The sequence below is a fragment of the Tetrao urogallus genome (genome assembly GCF_951394365.1).
Source record: "Tetrao urogallus genome assembly, chromosome: 6".
Classification (NCBI taxonomy): domain Eukaryota; kingdom Metazoa; phylum Chordata; class Aves; order Galliformes; family Phasianidae; genus Tetrao; species Tetrao urogallus.
Genome location: NC_136819.1, coordinates 51014534 through 51032326, shown reverse-complemented (window position 1 = coordinate 51032326; position 17793 = coordinate 51014534). Strand labels below are relative to the sequence as shown.

The window sequence follows — 17793 nt, the reverse complement described above, 5'->3', positions numbered from 1 at the left end:
TCATTGTCATCATTGCCTGTTTTAACAAATCAAGTCATTGCATTCTAATTTGATTCAATAAGGACAAAACATCAGGGGACTAATAAAAGTAAACGTGGGTAGAAAAATTATGACTGAACTATTCAGTTATTTTCTCCCTCAGTAGAGTTTCAACTATAACCTAACCTTCCTCTCCTCCCCCGACAGCTTGACAGCTGAACCCTAAAATGCTAAAATCTCATTAATGTAATAAAAAGTTGAAATAATCCCCTTGTCACTGTAAAGCCCAGATGGATTTTGCTGGTGATAACATTATGGAAGCAGTGCTTTGTACACCAGAAATTACTCAAGACACAGAATGACACTTCAAGTCAGCTAAGCCTAGATCCTATCTTGTTGGCTGCACTGAAAATCCTCAGATAACAGAAAATTTCCTTCAAGAAAGATTGGCTTCTTCCTCCTCAATTCCATTTTTCCCCACATTAAAAGGGAAAGCTATTAGAGAGACAAGCTTTAATGCTTAAAATGATAATGATCCTGCTTTTGAAATGCAGAATTTGAAAACATAAAAGATGAAGGAAAAATTAAAACATACAATTAAAATTGTAACATTCTTCCTTGTGATTAAGAATAGCAACAGAACCAGCTTTTATGCTATTCCCCACCAGCAACACCAAACAGTAAAGCAAAAAAAAAAAAAAAAAAAAACAAAACCAGAAACTCAACTCTGCATCAAAACCCGCATGGGAAAAAACACCCTACAGAGCTATGTAGAACACGTATCCGCGTAAGTGAGTACACAGCAGGTAACTGGCTGTGGCTGTGAGGGTGAAATCTCAGCTCCACCAAAACCAAGAAGCATTTTGCCACTCAAACATGAGTGATGAACCTTAAGACTGTCTGTAGATAGACAGCCTTCAGATACATGTCATAAAAGAATCCAACATGCTATCTTCTATTATAACTTCGAATGATTGTTAAGTCTGTAAAGGCACAAAGTGTTACACTACCAGTATCCATGGGTGATCTGAGACCAAGCTACTGACAGTACTTCTGTTGCTACTTCAGTACAACTGTTCATAGCAGTTTGTACTGATACCAATAGTTTTTCCAGGGGTAGCAAAGCACTGTTCTGGTGCATGTTTGTGATATAAAGGCCTGTCACTTTGGGTAAATTAGTTTACAAGTATAAGGAGACTTCTTGTGGTCATATACAACAGCTACTTTATATTTTCATCATGACTTTCAGGCCAGGATCTCGAAGTACTTTTCAGCAAGAATGAGCTGGCATCAATCTCTGAAGCATTATAAGCAACAGACACATGGAAAAACTAAAATGATTGTGCTATGCTGTCATCCTCAACTCAGGGTACAACTAGACTTCTAACTTTTCCATGAATCTAGTGATGATTCAGCCTCAGGTTCCACCATCTTAGTAAGCTGATCTCTGAAGGAAATTCTTCCTTTGCTTCTATTTATAGTGGGTCAGGAGCAAAACAGAACACTCAGAGCAGGAGGGCTGCACAGTCTCTTCCAGCAACACTACTGTTAGCATCAAGTGAGTAGCAGTTCAAAGACCTGGCTGCGCCCAAGGATCAAAATTACTCACTTGGGTCAGGATTACACAGCTAAGAACAAGAATTACGGACCTCCAGACTTCCCAGCTCAATGTTCTACATTGCCCAACATGTAAGTTAAACTCCTGGACCCTTTTCTTCATCAGCATCAAGAGATGTAGACACCCTGTGTGCTTCTTTCTCCCTTTAAAATATTAAAGAAGAATATTTAGAAATAATATGGCAATATTTAGAAGAAAACAGTCATGTGATGAAAAGATAAGACTCTAGTTCCAAACTCCGAGCCAGAACCCAGCATCTTGTGAGAAACAAGCTGGATTCTTGCCTCTGAGCAAAGAAACAGTTTTTGAGTCCTGCTGCACCCAGAGACCAGCAGGAACTGTGTCCCATGGTGAAGGAAAACACTGCAAGCATGAATTTACACAGAACTTCAGGTTTGCAGTGGAAATGAGAACTGATTTAACTGCCTAAACCCCAAAAGTCGTGATAATATCTTTTTCAGTATGAAAACATACGCCTGAAACAAGATGCTAGGCAAATAGTTGCACAACTTCACTGGGGTTGCAGCTGCACACTAAAACTATAATGCCTCCTAAATACGCAGCTTTATTGCACAGAAAAGTCTATCTAGCCATTTGTGCTCTCATTGTGGAACTCAAGATAATAATTATCCTCCCTCTCCAAGTAACAGTTAACAGTTCTGGTTATTATTTAATCATCTTGTTGATTAATATGAAAGGTAGCATTTATTTCCTTGTTTACATGCTATGATCCCTTGTTGAAATGATAAAACCTCCTCAAGAGAATGTCTTCAAAGTAGAATCAAGATATGCATTACATCCTGATGAAATAATTATTCCTTCAGTATATCTGGCTGAAGGAGCTCCTCTGGGAAAAGTATGTGAAAGAGAATGGGATACAAAGAACAAATTTGCTCAGTAGTTATTTATTCAAGCACCTAACAAAGTGCTAACCACCAGTAAATGCACCCACAAAGGCCAAGCTAAGCAGCACTTAACATATAAACAAAAAAAAAATCAGCTTTAATGAAGTATAACATCTCTCAACATTTTTCAGTAACACAGTTTTGGACCATTATAAAAACCAGGTAGAAGACACCAAACCCACTAACAGCTGTCTTAACTTCCCCAGGACAGACCACCTTTCAAACTGATTTACTCCTAGCAATATCCACACTTTATAGACTTCCACAGTACAAAGTACGGTGCCATATGCTAGCTAAAGCAGTTAACTGCTAGAGTGCTGATAACTCCTTTTCCTATGAGTTTGAAGTATCCCGACGTGCTGAGAAATTTGGCAAAGGGACTGCAGATGTCCATGTAGGATAGCAGGAAACTGAGAAAGCAGAGGAACTGGAGTAGTTGTTGTAGAAAATAATCGGTGCTTTGACAGGCAACAGGCCAACTGCACCAATAATGATGTATTTAAAAAGCATTTCATCTCAGGTAGCAGAACACAAAGCTTAATTGTAACCTCTGTGTGTTTACTTGACATCAAAATGAGATTTTATTTCTGGAACAGGAACACCACAGACATCTTGCACAAGCAGTATCAATCACCTTGTTGGGTTGGTTTGTTTTCTTTTCTCTCTAAAGGGGAAAATGTATGGAGTTAAGAATTGAGCAATTGAGGAAAACAAAATATAACTAATTCTAGACTTTGAATACAGATGTAAGCAGCTGTCATCCTCAGCTCTTCCATAAAGCATAGCTCTTTCACTGCTACAAAATCCAGCTGGGCAGCAGCGTTCATATGATGTGCTTGGGCCCCTGGACTGGTCCAGGCAAGGAGAACCACAGAAGGGCTCATCAATCCTTCTGCACTTCTTACAACACCAGAATATACTTGGTGGTATCCCAGCCAAGTACTCATTAGACCAAAATATAGGCTGCATTGGTTTGGATGCAGGCCCAACCAAATGAAACAAAATCCAACTACACAAAACTCCTCACTTCAGTAAAATTCACGAGAATATGTACTCCTGGACCACTTCTGAGATGCCATGAAGATACTGGATTTCCTGCAGTCCTCATTCAACAACCCATTAGTGAATTTACACCTGAGTTTCCAGTCCTTTTTTTCCAGCATACCATTTCTCTGGCAGAATCTGCTCCATGACAACAGGGAAGGCCAACCTCTAATAAATTGTGCCCTTTTCCTCCACCACCAGAAAGGCTGAAACTGGGATCATACCAAACCACTTTCTGCAGGTGCTGTGCCTATTTCCTCTCAATTTGTATCTTTCCCTGAATTTTAATCTCTCAGACAAGGTTCTTAAATTCATCTTCACCACCACAGTGGACTGCCTGGACTTCTACAGTATCAGATACTTTTTCTTCAAAGAGAAAACTATAACTTCTAAAGAATACAGTGCAAAACTTAAGTGTTAGACTAATTTGTTTTTCTGGGTAATTTCCAAGTATTTCTTCACAGCTTTGACACTTGCATACTTTCCACCTACCTTTGGTTTTCCCCATTCAACTTCAAGCACTCATCTATGGAGCACTCTTGCAAGGGAAGCTAAGCTCCACTGTTATGCCTCTCTTCCAATTAAAGCTCCAGAGACATGTGCATATATTATTTTTATCTCTAGATGTGAGATCTACTGCCTGCATTTTGCTTAACTCTTTCCATCTCTAATAGAAGATGTCTTTTAAGATGCTCTGGAGAGTTCTTTTCTCATAGCTAGGTGTCATGGTAGAAAATAAAACTAATATATGGCACATGCAGGAGCATTCAAATATCAAATGACAAGGGACAGTCTCTAACCTGTTCTTTCCCCTCCAACACAATTTACAGATTACTAGATTTTTCTGCCATGCATGGATGAGACCAGAGAGAAAAAGCACAGCCAGATCAATTACAAAATTCTCAGCATCTAGGGAACGTGTGTATGCAGCAATGGCAGCTACAAAGCCTGACCAGTAAAATAAAATAATACAATTTTTTATTTTATATTCTTTTTATGTAGTTAGCATGACATTTCAGATACTCTTTTGTACTGCAAGCTGCTTCTACATTACATTCACTACACACGTTCTGCACATTATAGATGTGAAAGTAAACAGCGCAATTTAAATCCCTAAAGAACAGTGTTCCATCTAGGTATAATTTCTCTATGAAACAGAAAACTAGAATTTAAGCTTTTATAATGATGCAAAATTGCAAAGTTCCACAAAATGCTATCCTAACATTTACTAAGCTTCACAAGGAAAAGTGATGCAAAATATAGTCTGGGACACATACTAGAAACGAGTCAAGTGAGACAGATGCAGAGGACTTAATTAGACAACAAGTCAGATTAAGCTCCACTGAAAAAATAATAAAAGAAAACTTCTTCACATTCATTTGCGGCATGAGCCATTATGTATTAACATAGTTGTAGCATCCTTAGCCAGCCTTATCACTGTCATTCAGATTATGACATTTTTTTTAGGGTTTTACCAAGCAAATCATGGCCAAAGTAGTGCACGGTCTATGTCTCAAATATCCTGAGCTTTGGAGTTTACTTAAAAGTCCACAGCAAACCTTGACAGATATCTCAAGACTCAGCTTTATCCTGATACGGAACCTTCTGCACAGCTTGCAGAATTCTGAATGCAGGTTACCCTGGGTCTCAGTCTTTACCCTTAAGAAGGATCCTTCTGAACTTTCCCAGCTCCCAGCCCAACACAGTCATTGCCCCTCATCACATAACCAAAGCCTTTCCCACTGCAAACCAACTCCAAAGGAAGCAGTGGGAAAGTCCCAGTCTGTCATTGTATCTGCAGTTCCAGTTATTGTTTCCTTAATTACTTGTCAATACAGACAACAAATAGACGGATGTCCTACAATACACCCTCCAGCATTCCGACCTGAGCCTTCCGCAATTAACAGAATAAACTTGGTTGGCATTATCACTTTTATTATTACTATTACTGTTTGATTTGTGATTCTAAAATTAGACAGACAGCACAATGAAACAATACAGTCACTGCCCAAAACACCATACAAACTCAGAAATAAGCAAGGTATCAGGTTCTACTAGCACCATTTAACGTGGAAAATAAAACTGGTTTGGAAAGAGTCATTTTAAAACAGGAAGTGGGAATGTCTAAATCTGCCAACCAAGGTTTTGGAGAAAAAAAAAAAAAAAAAGTCACCATCTGTATTTCTGCAATAAATTTTGCCCAAGGCATCTCTTATGAAGTATGAATTACAATCTGAGATTATGTCCTGTTCTTCCCCCTGGAACAACATTACTGGCTTTCCGTGATGCATGCTTAGTTTCAGGAGCATGTGCTGACTTTCCTCACTTCAACATCATTATACATTAAAAGCACCAAACCTTTGTTTCCTTAGCCATCCCAGCACTGCTGTTCAGAAACACTGCCAGGAGGAACAATAAATGTTCCTTATTTCACTGGTTTACCTTCCTCAACAAATAAATAATTTGGATTACAATGCACAGCCTCAAACAATGGCATGTTTATAATGGGTGACAGAAATAAATTTCAATAGAAAAACATCATTCTAAAACATTCCAAAATGTCAAACTCCATCTAATACTGTGGCAATATTACTTTCTTTCATAATGTTGGCTTGGTATCTTCAACATGAGATTAAGTTCAAGCCTTGCACCTTGCACATAGCATAAATTCAGGCTTGAATTTCAGCTTCTCGCTTTGAGTGACCTCAGTGTTCTCTTACTATCTCTTATTAAAATCTGAAAGGCAGAAAAAACATATACGTCAGCTACACTGACATATTAGGAACATTACTTTCTACATTTTCCAATGGATGAATTCTACCTAATGTATTTCCATTATACATTTGCCCAAGTTGTTCTTAGAAACTTCAGGGAAAGCAAGTCACAGGCTCCAGAGGCAGTCAGTTCTAGCTTTTAGCTATTCTTGCTGTTAGAAAATTCACACCTCGTGTCTCTCTCATAAATCTGCCTTGTAATTTACGTTCCTTATCCCTCCCCATCTCCCCAGAAGACATGCAGAGGAGCTTATTTCCTTCTGCTGCAGCAGCTGTTACCTGTATGAAGACTGCAAGCATCCCTCAGCCTTCTTTCCAGACAAAAACAATCCCAGTTCTTCCAACCTCTTACAGACCAAGTTCCCTTGATTTCCGAACACCCTCGTTGCTCTCCCCTTACTCTGTTCACATTTTCATTACCTACAGAATCAAGGCCTGATGAACAGGTCTGCAATAGCCAAGATACCCCTGAAATCAGGCACCTCACTAGAGGACCAGACAGAGCCACTCTCTGCCAGACTCAGAAAGACCTCTGGGAGAATGACAGGTTAAAATAAACCTGCAGACTACAGCTGACACCCAAAGAGCTTTCCCATGGTGTACAGACCCAAGAGATGACACATCTTCTCAGCTGCACATTACTCCTTAAAGAGAAGCAGCCAACCAAGCGATTTCCAAACAAGAATCCAAGAAGGAATTCTCATAGCTCTTCTCTGTAATTTTTTCCAAAATTTAAGTAACACAAAAGGGCAGCATTTGTTGACTTTTACACTCCAACTATTTTTTCCACTCTCCCAAAACAGTTGTTTCTGAGCTGACTGGCACAACATTGTGAAGAGTGATGTCAGATCTGTATTCTTCTCAGTATGCAGATTTAAGACACCTTTTTGGCCAAGGAATGTTGCTTCAACAGCCAGGACCAAGGATCAAGAATGGACTTATTTATACACACAGCAGGGTAGCAGCTAGGCACCGCAGCCTGCCACATACCATTTCCAGCTCCGCTCTGTAATGATGTTAACCAAAGCAGGAGCAGTTGCACACACTGCTGTACTTCTATGCTCAATGTTTACAGTTGTGCCATATGACAAACTGCTGAAAACCCGTATAGGTTAATCTTTATGTAAGCAAGACTGTCAACACCTAATATAGAAATACGCCAGTTTCTGAGTCACAGACAACATAGATGCTCCGTATCGAAAACACAGCTACCTGACTGCCAGCAGTGTTGTCTCGCTCTATTTCAGGAACTGAGCTAAAGGAGGCAGAACCACATCAATCTAAGCACACACCTTAGGCAAAAACAGTTGGATTTATTTGCCAGCAGGACACAAACTCTTGAAACAGGTTGAGAAAAACTAAATTTTAGTCTCATTTGTATTCTATCAAGAAAAAGTAATAAAGCCACTTTTAAAACTAAAAAGTAATGGAACAGAAACAATGGTGCTAACTAGCCATTCATTATTAAAGTAATTACTTTAATAGATCATTTAACATTTTGCTCTGCAATACCAGCTCCCGATATACAGAAGGAAGCCAGCATTAAAATGACTTATCAGGCAATTCATTATTTTTGTTACAAAGGATATTGCACTCCATGCTATTCATCAAAAACAATCTGGTATGAAAAGCAAAAACATTCTGCTCATTCAGGCTGCTCCCAGGAAAGAACAGGCACATCTGTGATTGAAAAGGATGAGAGATAAAATGCAGGACATGGCTAACATGGGGGACATCTGAAGCACAGGCGGGGCTGAACAAGGACCCCCTAATGCAAGATTTTTCTCATTTCTGGTCACTTCCAACTGTAAAGACTCCATTAACTCTGGGGGTGGTTATATTTTAGGTTACCTTCCTCCATCCCAGCACACTGACCCCACAGACATACCTTTCTCATCACCTTCAGCTCCCTCTGTTCCACATATCAGTGCACATTTAAAAAATCCACAGAGGGTCAGTCCTTTCTTCACCCGGGTTTTATTTCAGATACTTAGTCAAAGGCTTGACATCTACACTGACAAGCAAATAACTTTTTTTTTTCTTTTTTTTCTTTTTTTTTTTGGAGGGGGGGGGGGGGGGGTATTTACTTATACCTAGTGCTACAGAGTTAAATGCACTGTATTAAATGATACAGTGGAAATCACCAAAGTCTAATATCCACACAATGAGTATTTTTAAATAAAGGAGAGACATACAAGCTTAAAGTCCAGCATTTCTGTGATTTGTTTAACTGACATCAGTCCTGAAGCAATACGTCTCAGAGACACAGTGGGCTGAAATTGCAGCACCATTTAAAATAGCACTTAGCAGGAAAATATAAGACATGTCTTTTCATATAGTTGCAGATAGAGAAATTTGTCTTTTTCTGACCAGAAAATACTAACTTCAAAGTTCAGGAGAAACAAGGAACTACTGAAGTCCAGCTTGAGATTCATTATCAAGGAATATTTTAAACCTCATTCTGGACTTCAACTAACTTCCCTAATACCTTTTAGATTAGATTCATTTTATGCTGATTAACTTCCACTGAGTCATTTCCTTATATTCAAAACTCCATAGGGCACTGCTTCTTGATAAGTGAAGCAAATCTAAGAGCAATGGGCAGAGCAGCACTAATGCTGAGCAACGTACTGGCTGAGCTTGGAAGCGTCATGCCAAAAGAATCATCATACAATCATCATGGAATTGTTTGAGTTGGAAGGAACACTTAAAGGCCATTTACTCCAACCCCCCTGCACTGAACATGGACACCCACAGGCTCCATCAGAGCCCTGTCCAGCCTGACCTTGGCTGTCCCCAGGGATGGGACCCCCACCACCTGCCTGAGCAACCTGTGACAATGCATCACCACCCTTATTATAAAAATACTTTCCTTATATCCAGTTTAAATCACCCCTCTTTTAATTTGAAACCATTTCCCCTTGTCCTATCAGAACAGACCCTGCTAAACAGTCTGTCCCCTTTTTTTTCACAGCCCCTGTTCAGATACCAAAATGCTCTCAGCTCTCCCCAGAGCCTTCTCTTCTCCAGGGTGAAAAGCCCCAACTTTTCCAGCCTGTTCTTACAGGGGAGGTGTTCCATCCCCAGGATCATTTTTGCAGTCCTCCTCCAGACAGGCTCCAACAGGTCCATATCCCTCCTGTACTGAGGACTCCACAACTGTACACAGTATTCCAAATGAGGTCTCACAGTGCAGAGCAGAGGGGCAGGATCCCCTCCCTCACCCTGTTGGCCATGCTTCTTTTCATGCAGCCCAGGATACATTCAGCTTTCCAGGCCGCAAGGGCACACTGCTGACTCATGTCCACCTTGCCATCCACTATTATTCCCAGGTCCTTTTCAGCAGGGCTGTGCTTTAATCTTTCATTCCCCAGGCTGCATTGATAGTGGAAGTTACCACAACCCAGGTGCAAAACCTTGCACTTGGAAACACCCTCCAGCATCCAACAGGAAGGATGAGGAAGGATTTGAAATCTTGCAGTCGGTCAAGCTCCGCAATTGTAGTGCTGGTGCTTTATTTTGCCTTGACATTTCATTTTTGTTACAAACGATAATGCAAAGCATTTCATTTTGCCACTAGCACAAGCAAGCAAAGCAGTTGAGCGCAGAACACAGCCAGCGTCAGCTGAAAATGCACACACCCTACAAACTGCATACAACACTCAGTAAACTGAGTGTCAGAGTGACTGCAAATCACCCACGAGAGCTAAATGCTCTATTACCAGCCCAATTTTACTACTTCAATTGCTAAGTCTGTCATGCCTTAATATAAAGCATTAAAATAGTTAAGTATGTTATTGAAAGAGCCTGAAAGACACCAATAAAGTTGTGAGACAGGTGCAAACTGTCAAATTACAGCCCTGCAGGAAAGTCACCATTATCATTTTACCAATGGAATCCCCCATTCCTGCTGCAACAAAACTACCAGTGCAGCTGCCACAGCCGCCAAGCTGAGAAGCCCCAGTTAATGGGGCCAGAACAGGCACTGATGTTCAGGAGCCAAGGAGGCAAAAAAGCAGACTGAGGGAAAGGGCTGGGATGGGTGAAGTGGGAGAACTGTTCCTCTTGACAAGGGGCATGTTCAGATGAACTGCATAAGGAGTTACATGCAGCTATGAATGAATAAGGAAGTACAGACAAGATCGTATGAAAAAACCCTAAATTATAGGATAAAACATTAAGCTCATGAAAGCAGAGGATCAGAGAGAGAAGAAAATAAGCATCTGCATGACTCCAGTCAGATCATCTATAAATGCTTCAGGCTTTTCACTAGTTTATAACTCCATTCACCGTTCACCATTCACCCAACACACATGCACGTTCCATCAATCACTTGTGTCTCTATAAATTCAAACTTTGGCAGCTCTGAAGGCACCAATTCTGTCCTACCATGTATTTGTGAACACATCTGTTTGAAGTTATCCTGCCTTGTTCTTCCTCCTGGGCATCGTGAACGTCTCAGAGCAAATCCAATACTGCAATACTGTCTGCACAGAATCACCTAAAGCAGCTCAGGAAGTCATTTCATCTCCTAAGGAGGCTGCCTCTGGTGCTCCAAAACCTCCTGTATTATCCATCAAGGCACTTGGGCTTACAAAAATCAGCCTTTCCCAAGGACAGCATCACACGAAAAAGAACTTTAAGGCAAATGGTCAGCAGGAAGCACTGTGAGTGTTCTTTTGTGCCTTAATTTAGCTTCTGCTATGAAAGAGTAAAGACCTAGAACATCCTTCTCCATTACAATGTATTCACCTCACTAAATTCATTTTTCCCCTTCTTTCACTCTCTCCCTTCCTTCTTATATTTCCTGCCATCCTGGCTGTCACCAGCCTCCCTCCTTGCATTATTCTGCCACCTCCAGCAAAGTTTACCCTGCTCCCACACCTCCCCTATGGCCCAGCCTCCCAAACATCTCCCTGACACTGATGCCTTGCACAATCCCTCCTTGGTCTGAATCATGAACACTTGTCTTCTAAATTGGGGAGCTTCATTTGCCAAGGCAATGATTCTTAGGTGCCCAGTGCTACTACTTCATCTAGTGAACACAAACCCAGTTTCTCAGCCAACTCCCTTCATGGCTCTCTCAAATCCTCTCCACTGGCTTTCCACCACAGATGATCATTCAAAGCTTCCCACATTTAATTAACCATATTAATCAGCCATATTGCCATCTCAAATCTGCTGACTTCTGAGACTCTTCACACTTCACCTCTTCACACTTTCAACACTGCTCAACTCAGAAGTGCCAAAATCCAAAACTCTGCTGTTCCCTTTCTTCTCAACTACTTTGGCTTCTTTACTCTCCCTTTTTGCTGAACCACAGCTCTGTGTCCCCAGCTGTCTTCCCCATCAGTCTCACAGTCTTCACAGATGAGCTCTTCATAGCAGGGAACTTGGCTTAATTTACATAGTGCTTTATCAGCATATGGTATGATGCACTATTAGTAATGATACCAGTAATGATATCTCGCTCTTAAACACACTGCTCTGAGAGCCATTTCTGTCTGCACAAACAAAGCCTACTAAATTCAGTCTTATCTTCTCATTTATCCTCCTTATGTGCAAAAGCTAAACAGGATATACCTAAGCCATACACTATTTAGTTTGTCCTTAATTATAGGCATTATTATGCTGCCACAGCAACTAGGAAAGCTTAAGCTACCCAAAGATGATACAAGATACTACACAATGCTACACACTCTGACTCATCCCCTGTCCCTGCATAGCACTGGGCTATATGCAGGTCACATTTACACACCAGGGACTGCTAGCAACAGCATTCCAGCAGTCGCGGCACGGCACCAGCAGGATGAGGCAAGCCCTCCAGTGTCACTCACTCCATCTCCATCTGCACATCTGCATGAGGGTTTCCTAGAATCATACAATCATTAAAGATGGAAAAGATCTCTAAGATCATCTAGTCCAACTAGATCTATCTACCACCAGTATTTCCTACTAAACATCCACGCATTTCTTGAACACCTCCAGGGGCAGTGACACCACCACCTCCCTGGGCAGCCTGTGCCAGTGCCTGACCACTCTCCTGGAGAGTATGTTTTTCCTAATATCCAACTCAAAACCATACAGCACGGAAAAGGCATCTGTGAAGGTTTTACACTTCCAGTATCCTGTGGTGGGGCAACACTCTGCAGCGACCAGGCTGTTCCAGCTCACCAGATTCTGAGGAGAGATTAATTGAAAGGAAAAATGGGAATTACACATTTGGCACCCCCTGAAACATCTGGACACTCTGCCCATCAGATTGGTCAGCCACCGTTCCTGACTGGCTTTCAACAATGACTGGATGGTAGCGAGAGGAAGTAGGACACTGTGGGGATTTAATGAAGAAGGGCTGATGCTCCGAGCGGCTGCTGAGCTGCATTAATGTCAGTTGCTTTGCCCTTGGAAGAGCCTCAGAGCTCCCATGATACTGCCACAAGCCCACAAAGACGAGACAAACCATGCACAGCTCTTTGGCTACCTCTGTCAACAAGGGCAGGAAAAGCCAGGATCCCACCTTCCCAGGTAAATTAATTCAAATTTAATTTTCTGACACTTCAACATAGAATTTCTTAGATGTGGATTATCCTTAATGAGGATACAACTGACTCTGCTTCTTCCTCTGACTTGTGATTCACCAAAAATTTACTATAGTTACCCGTAATCATCACAAGCACTTCTGTTGCAACATCACAAACTGGCCTGGCTACTACATTTCAGCACTAAAAGGTCTGGCTCAGGATCCAACGCATCACACGTTTTCTTCACCTTCTGGTGAACTACTACTTACTCAAACCCAGTTATCTACTTAAATTGTCAAAGAGATTTAAATTATGCCAGCTCTGCACAAAGCCAGGATACCAGCACATCCCAGCATGGTACAGGGCAAAAGTTTACAGCTATTAAATACAGAGAATTGGTGAACTACATTATGTTCTTAGCAGAAATATAATTCTTGCTTTTAGAAGGACAGAGAATGGCAGGATGAAGTGATTTAGCTGGAAACATCTTAAACATAGCAAGTTAAAAAAATAAAAGTATGGGTGGTTTTTTTTTTCTTTTTTTTCCTCCCCTGTATTAAATTCTGAAAGTACTGACTGACATGGAATAATCAGGTTTAACAGGTTAGCAGTAATATATGCCTCAAGTGTTCCTAATACATCATAATCTTCTTTCACAGAATTTGCATCACTGTCAAACCCAACTACTGATTTTCGGTTGATGCTTTTAACGTGTTTCTATGGTTACTTTCCAAGGTCGCATCACAGACGCCTGAACAGCAGTTCAGACAGACAAAAGGCATTTTGCATCCTTCACTGTATTAAATAATTTATGAAAGTTAAGGCATCCTCATGGAAAAAAAGAAAAAAAGGGGAATCATAAAAGAATGGTTCTGAGGTTATTTTCTCAGCAACAGTTTGAAGCACAGTAAAATCAATATCTCTTCAAAAGCCTTCAAGAGGAAGACTATTTGACTAATGTTCCACGCGGTACAAAACGCTAAGGAACACATTCTAAGTTTAGATCTATATGCACAAGCCTACATAAACTGCATGAGTGAATCTTAAAGCAGAAGATGTAGACATCTAATTTGCTACTGTCAGCTTCATCTTTTAAACCAGGCAGCAGCTACTGTCTCCGTAAGAAATCTGAATTTTAAAAATGCAAAAATAAAACTGAAAAAGTGAAGTAAAAACGGTAATGACAGCCTTTATTATTTCCATCATTTTTCATTCAAAGCCACGTAGATTTCATCTGTCCCCGAAACATTACAAATTTTGACTAGCGTAATGAAAGCATGTACACAAAATATCTGAATCCTCTGCCTACCGCTACACTAGATCAGAGTTTATTGGAACTAATTGAAGTGTCTGAAGCTTGGAACAAAAACGCATTAGTCATTTAGTGGTTGTGCTAATACTGCTGTGCCTTTCCTGCAGTTTCATTAGATACAGACTGCTTCAATACCCTAATCATATGCTCAGTCACAGCACAATCAGTACACAGAGTACTGGCAAGCTGTCCCACCATGCCTAGTGCTGATAAGGTGTCTGCTCTATGACTAACCTCAATTATTGACTATATTTTATGGTCAATCTAATGACCAAATGCTTATCAGTGAACCATCAGGTGCCTGTAATAGGATAGTGACCCTTAGTTTATATGTACCATTACTGCTCATTAGTGAATAATTAGATTCTGTAATCCACAACTCACAGGCATTACAATATGATGGAATATCCTGAATCTAGGAAAAGACTATGCTTATTTTAACTCATAAGATGTTCAATTGCATTACTCAGAGATTGTATGTTACGTTTTGCTAAAAAAGCTGCTTGTAAAAAGCATATCGTGTAATGTTTTATGTCATGCCTAAATTGACACAGCTTTCCTAAACATGCAGAAATACGATGAATGGAAAGATAAAGGGTGCGATTCACCATTGTGATTCTCCAGATTTATTAACTTAACTGATTTTAATCTAGTGAAGCCCAGCAACACCGCAAATAATTTAGAGACCTAGAAACCAGGGAGTGCACAGTGAGTGCTGTGTTTGGAAGAGTAATTCATCACTGCTTCGAAGGCAATGGTCTCACAGCAGCAAGTGCAACCCTATGCCCAAACCAGCCTGAAAAGACACAAAAACAATCCAGTATCAAAGAATATTAAAATTTAAGATGCAATACAGCTTGTTTTCTGTTCAATCTTGCTCAGGGTCAGTTGGCTTTATGCACAGTTTCCTCCAAACGGCTTTGATTTCTCTTAGCTACCCCATCACTGCTCAAACCCCACTTTGGATACCTAGGCCAGAAACTCAAAAGAACAAAGCTTCAGGTGATGGTACAGGCAGTACTGCCATGACTGTCACCAGCCACCAACAGGCAAAAAAAAAAAAAGAAAAAGACTAAAATTAAAAAAAAAAAAAAAAAAAAATCACAAATTAATAGCAATTGTTTCATTTTCAGGGGGCCCTGATTTCTCTCTCATGGGAGTGGCATTTTCTTTTTAAACAATTAACCTCTTCCAAGTTCATTCTCCCCCTCCTCACTGTCTTTCTGCCTGCTCTCTGATACAACACCTCCACCCTTTCCCAGGTGTCTGGCTAACAAAATCTAACAGCGTATTACAGCTTTCCACCAAAACCAGTCAATATTTACTTAGTCGAAAGCATAAGAGAACTCAGCTCACAGAAGGGTCCTACAGCTTTCTCACATATTTTCCCTTGGTAATTTCAAGTTTGTTCAGGTTGCTTATACAGAAAAAGAAAAAAAAAAGAAAAAAAAAGACGACGAAGAACAGTAAAAGGCTTTAGAAGCACATACAAAGTATGCAGTACTACAGCAAGGCATGGCTCAGTCCACACCAATAGGCAAAGCCCACTTGCATTTTTCCTTAAATCTGAGGAATGCCCACTTAAAACTTCACCTGCACTGTAAGGGTCAACTGGGAGCCTCTTCACAGCCAACAGTGCTGATGAGCTGCACTTTTTACTCCAGCATTCTCATTCTGACAGTGACCTACTGAGAAACTGCATTTTTCGGCTAAATCCTCCACAGCCCTTCAGTAACAAGACCATTGAGTAATGTCTGGCAATTTGCTTGTGTGGCACAGTTAATCAAAGCTTCTTCTCCTCTATGACAGATCAGAGTGAGGGAAAAAGGCTTAAAACTATTTAATTTCTTAATACACTTCTGTCTGCCGGTTCTAATATTTGGCTTTGATTTTGAATACTTAGCACTTCCACTGGACTCTGCATTTCGAGGTAATGAATGTTTTTCTTTTTTCTTTATTTTGAAAAGCAGAGCATAATTAAGCTTAAAGAAATTAAATATGACACTCAAATGAAAAAGAGCTTTGGCTGAATACATGAACTTGGGCTGCACACAAACTTAACAGGATCAATGCACTCACTACAAAGACCATCTTAAAGATATTCATTTTAACCCCATGTACCTCTTACCACCAGGTAAAGACTCTGGCTGCAGCTATTAGGTTTTTTTTCCCACATAAGGATATGAATATTGTTTTACTGTGTTCTGAATTTGTGACCTTACAAACTATGACTGTCATTGAGGAATAAACTGGAGTGAAAAACAAACAAGTAAACCAAAAAAGTTGCACAGACTTGACTTCACAGGTACGAGCCAGCCCACAAGCAAGAGTCAAAGGGTGCCATTTCACTGAATAGAGATTCCAGTTTTAATTTGAAAGACATTTATGTGCTGCCAGCAAACCACGCCACAACCCAAAAGCTAATTGTGCTCAGACCTGTACAAACACAGTTAACACTGCTTCATGAAGAACAAGACTGGAAGCCTTTATTCATGATCTACTGTTGCCACTGCTAAGTAAATCACAGACGCAGTTTCCACAAGCAAGCTACAAAGGCTTCGTCTTCTGAAGTAACTAACCCTGCACCCGCATACACTGAAAGTTAATATACATGCATATTTTTGCCTACTTTATTTCTACGACAAAGCAGCCCTCTTCCAAAGGAAAAGGCCCATCCACAGCCACTATTTAAAAAGGACTCCTGTAAAGATGGAAGCACTCAATAGAAAGACAAGAGGGGAATGTTCGGGGGGGGGGGGGGGGGAAGAAAAGAAAACATTGCTTGTAAAATCTTCAATATATTAACTGTATTTACTTTGGAAGCAAATAAGGCAAAATGTGTTCCAGGCTTACATAACTCAAATAACAGACTGGCCCTGCTATTAAGTTTACAGTTTAAGTGGCTACAGAGAGAAAGATCACAAGGGAATAATCAGAAAATATGATGAATAGGGACTGCAGCATTTGCCAGTGGTGCTTGCTGAGAGAGGCTTAGCTGAATGAGAGGTGAAGGACAGAGAAGACCTTCTACCAATTGCTCAAAGTTGGATTGTGCAAAGGGACAAAGACATAGGCATGCAAAGCTTAGATCAATCAATCCTGATCACCATGATTGAAGAAAAACTGTTAGAACTGTTGATTCTAATACTTAACACTTCCAGAATAAGTTACCTATACCCCAGCTTCTGCCAGCACCTGTCTCCCTCTCATCTCTGAAGACTTCCTCCTCTTCCTCCCAAGGGCTATACTTCAGCAACAAGAGGAGGGGACAGCATTGAAAGTTTGATCCATAAGCCCTCACAGCAGGACACATTAGAAGCAAAGGGGGAGCTGTGGGAGACAGAGATTAATGCTGATGGGGATGGATCTGCCTGGCCAGGATTAGGCAACAGTATCCACCTGAGGACTTGTTCAATGAATATATGACTGCCAGGGATCAAATTGGAACTCTCTCTCCTCCTATCTTCATAAGACTGCCCATGAATGCTTGCTTTTAGGGATTAAAAAAAAAAAAAAAAAAAAAAAAAAAAACCTCTTAAAGAGGGGCTCTGAGAAGACTGAGAAATGAAGCTGAAATGCATTTATATGCATTTATCAGCAATATAGTTAAAAATAATGAAAATACTAACTTGGGTAACTG

At 40.5% G+C, this 17793-nt stretch overlaps 1 protein-coding gene across 1 annotated transcript in view; it reads right to left on the bottom strand.

The window, feature by feature from the left end:
• The window catches only part of KIF26A (kinesin family member 26A), a gene marked incomplete at both ends in the record, with an annotated part of 99493 nt that overhangs the window by 29216 nt on the left and 52484 nt on the right, over window positions 1–17793 (bottom strand). The gene's annotated exons all lie outside the window — the stretch shown is intronic.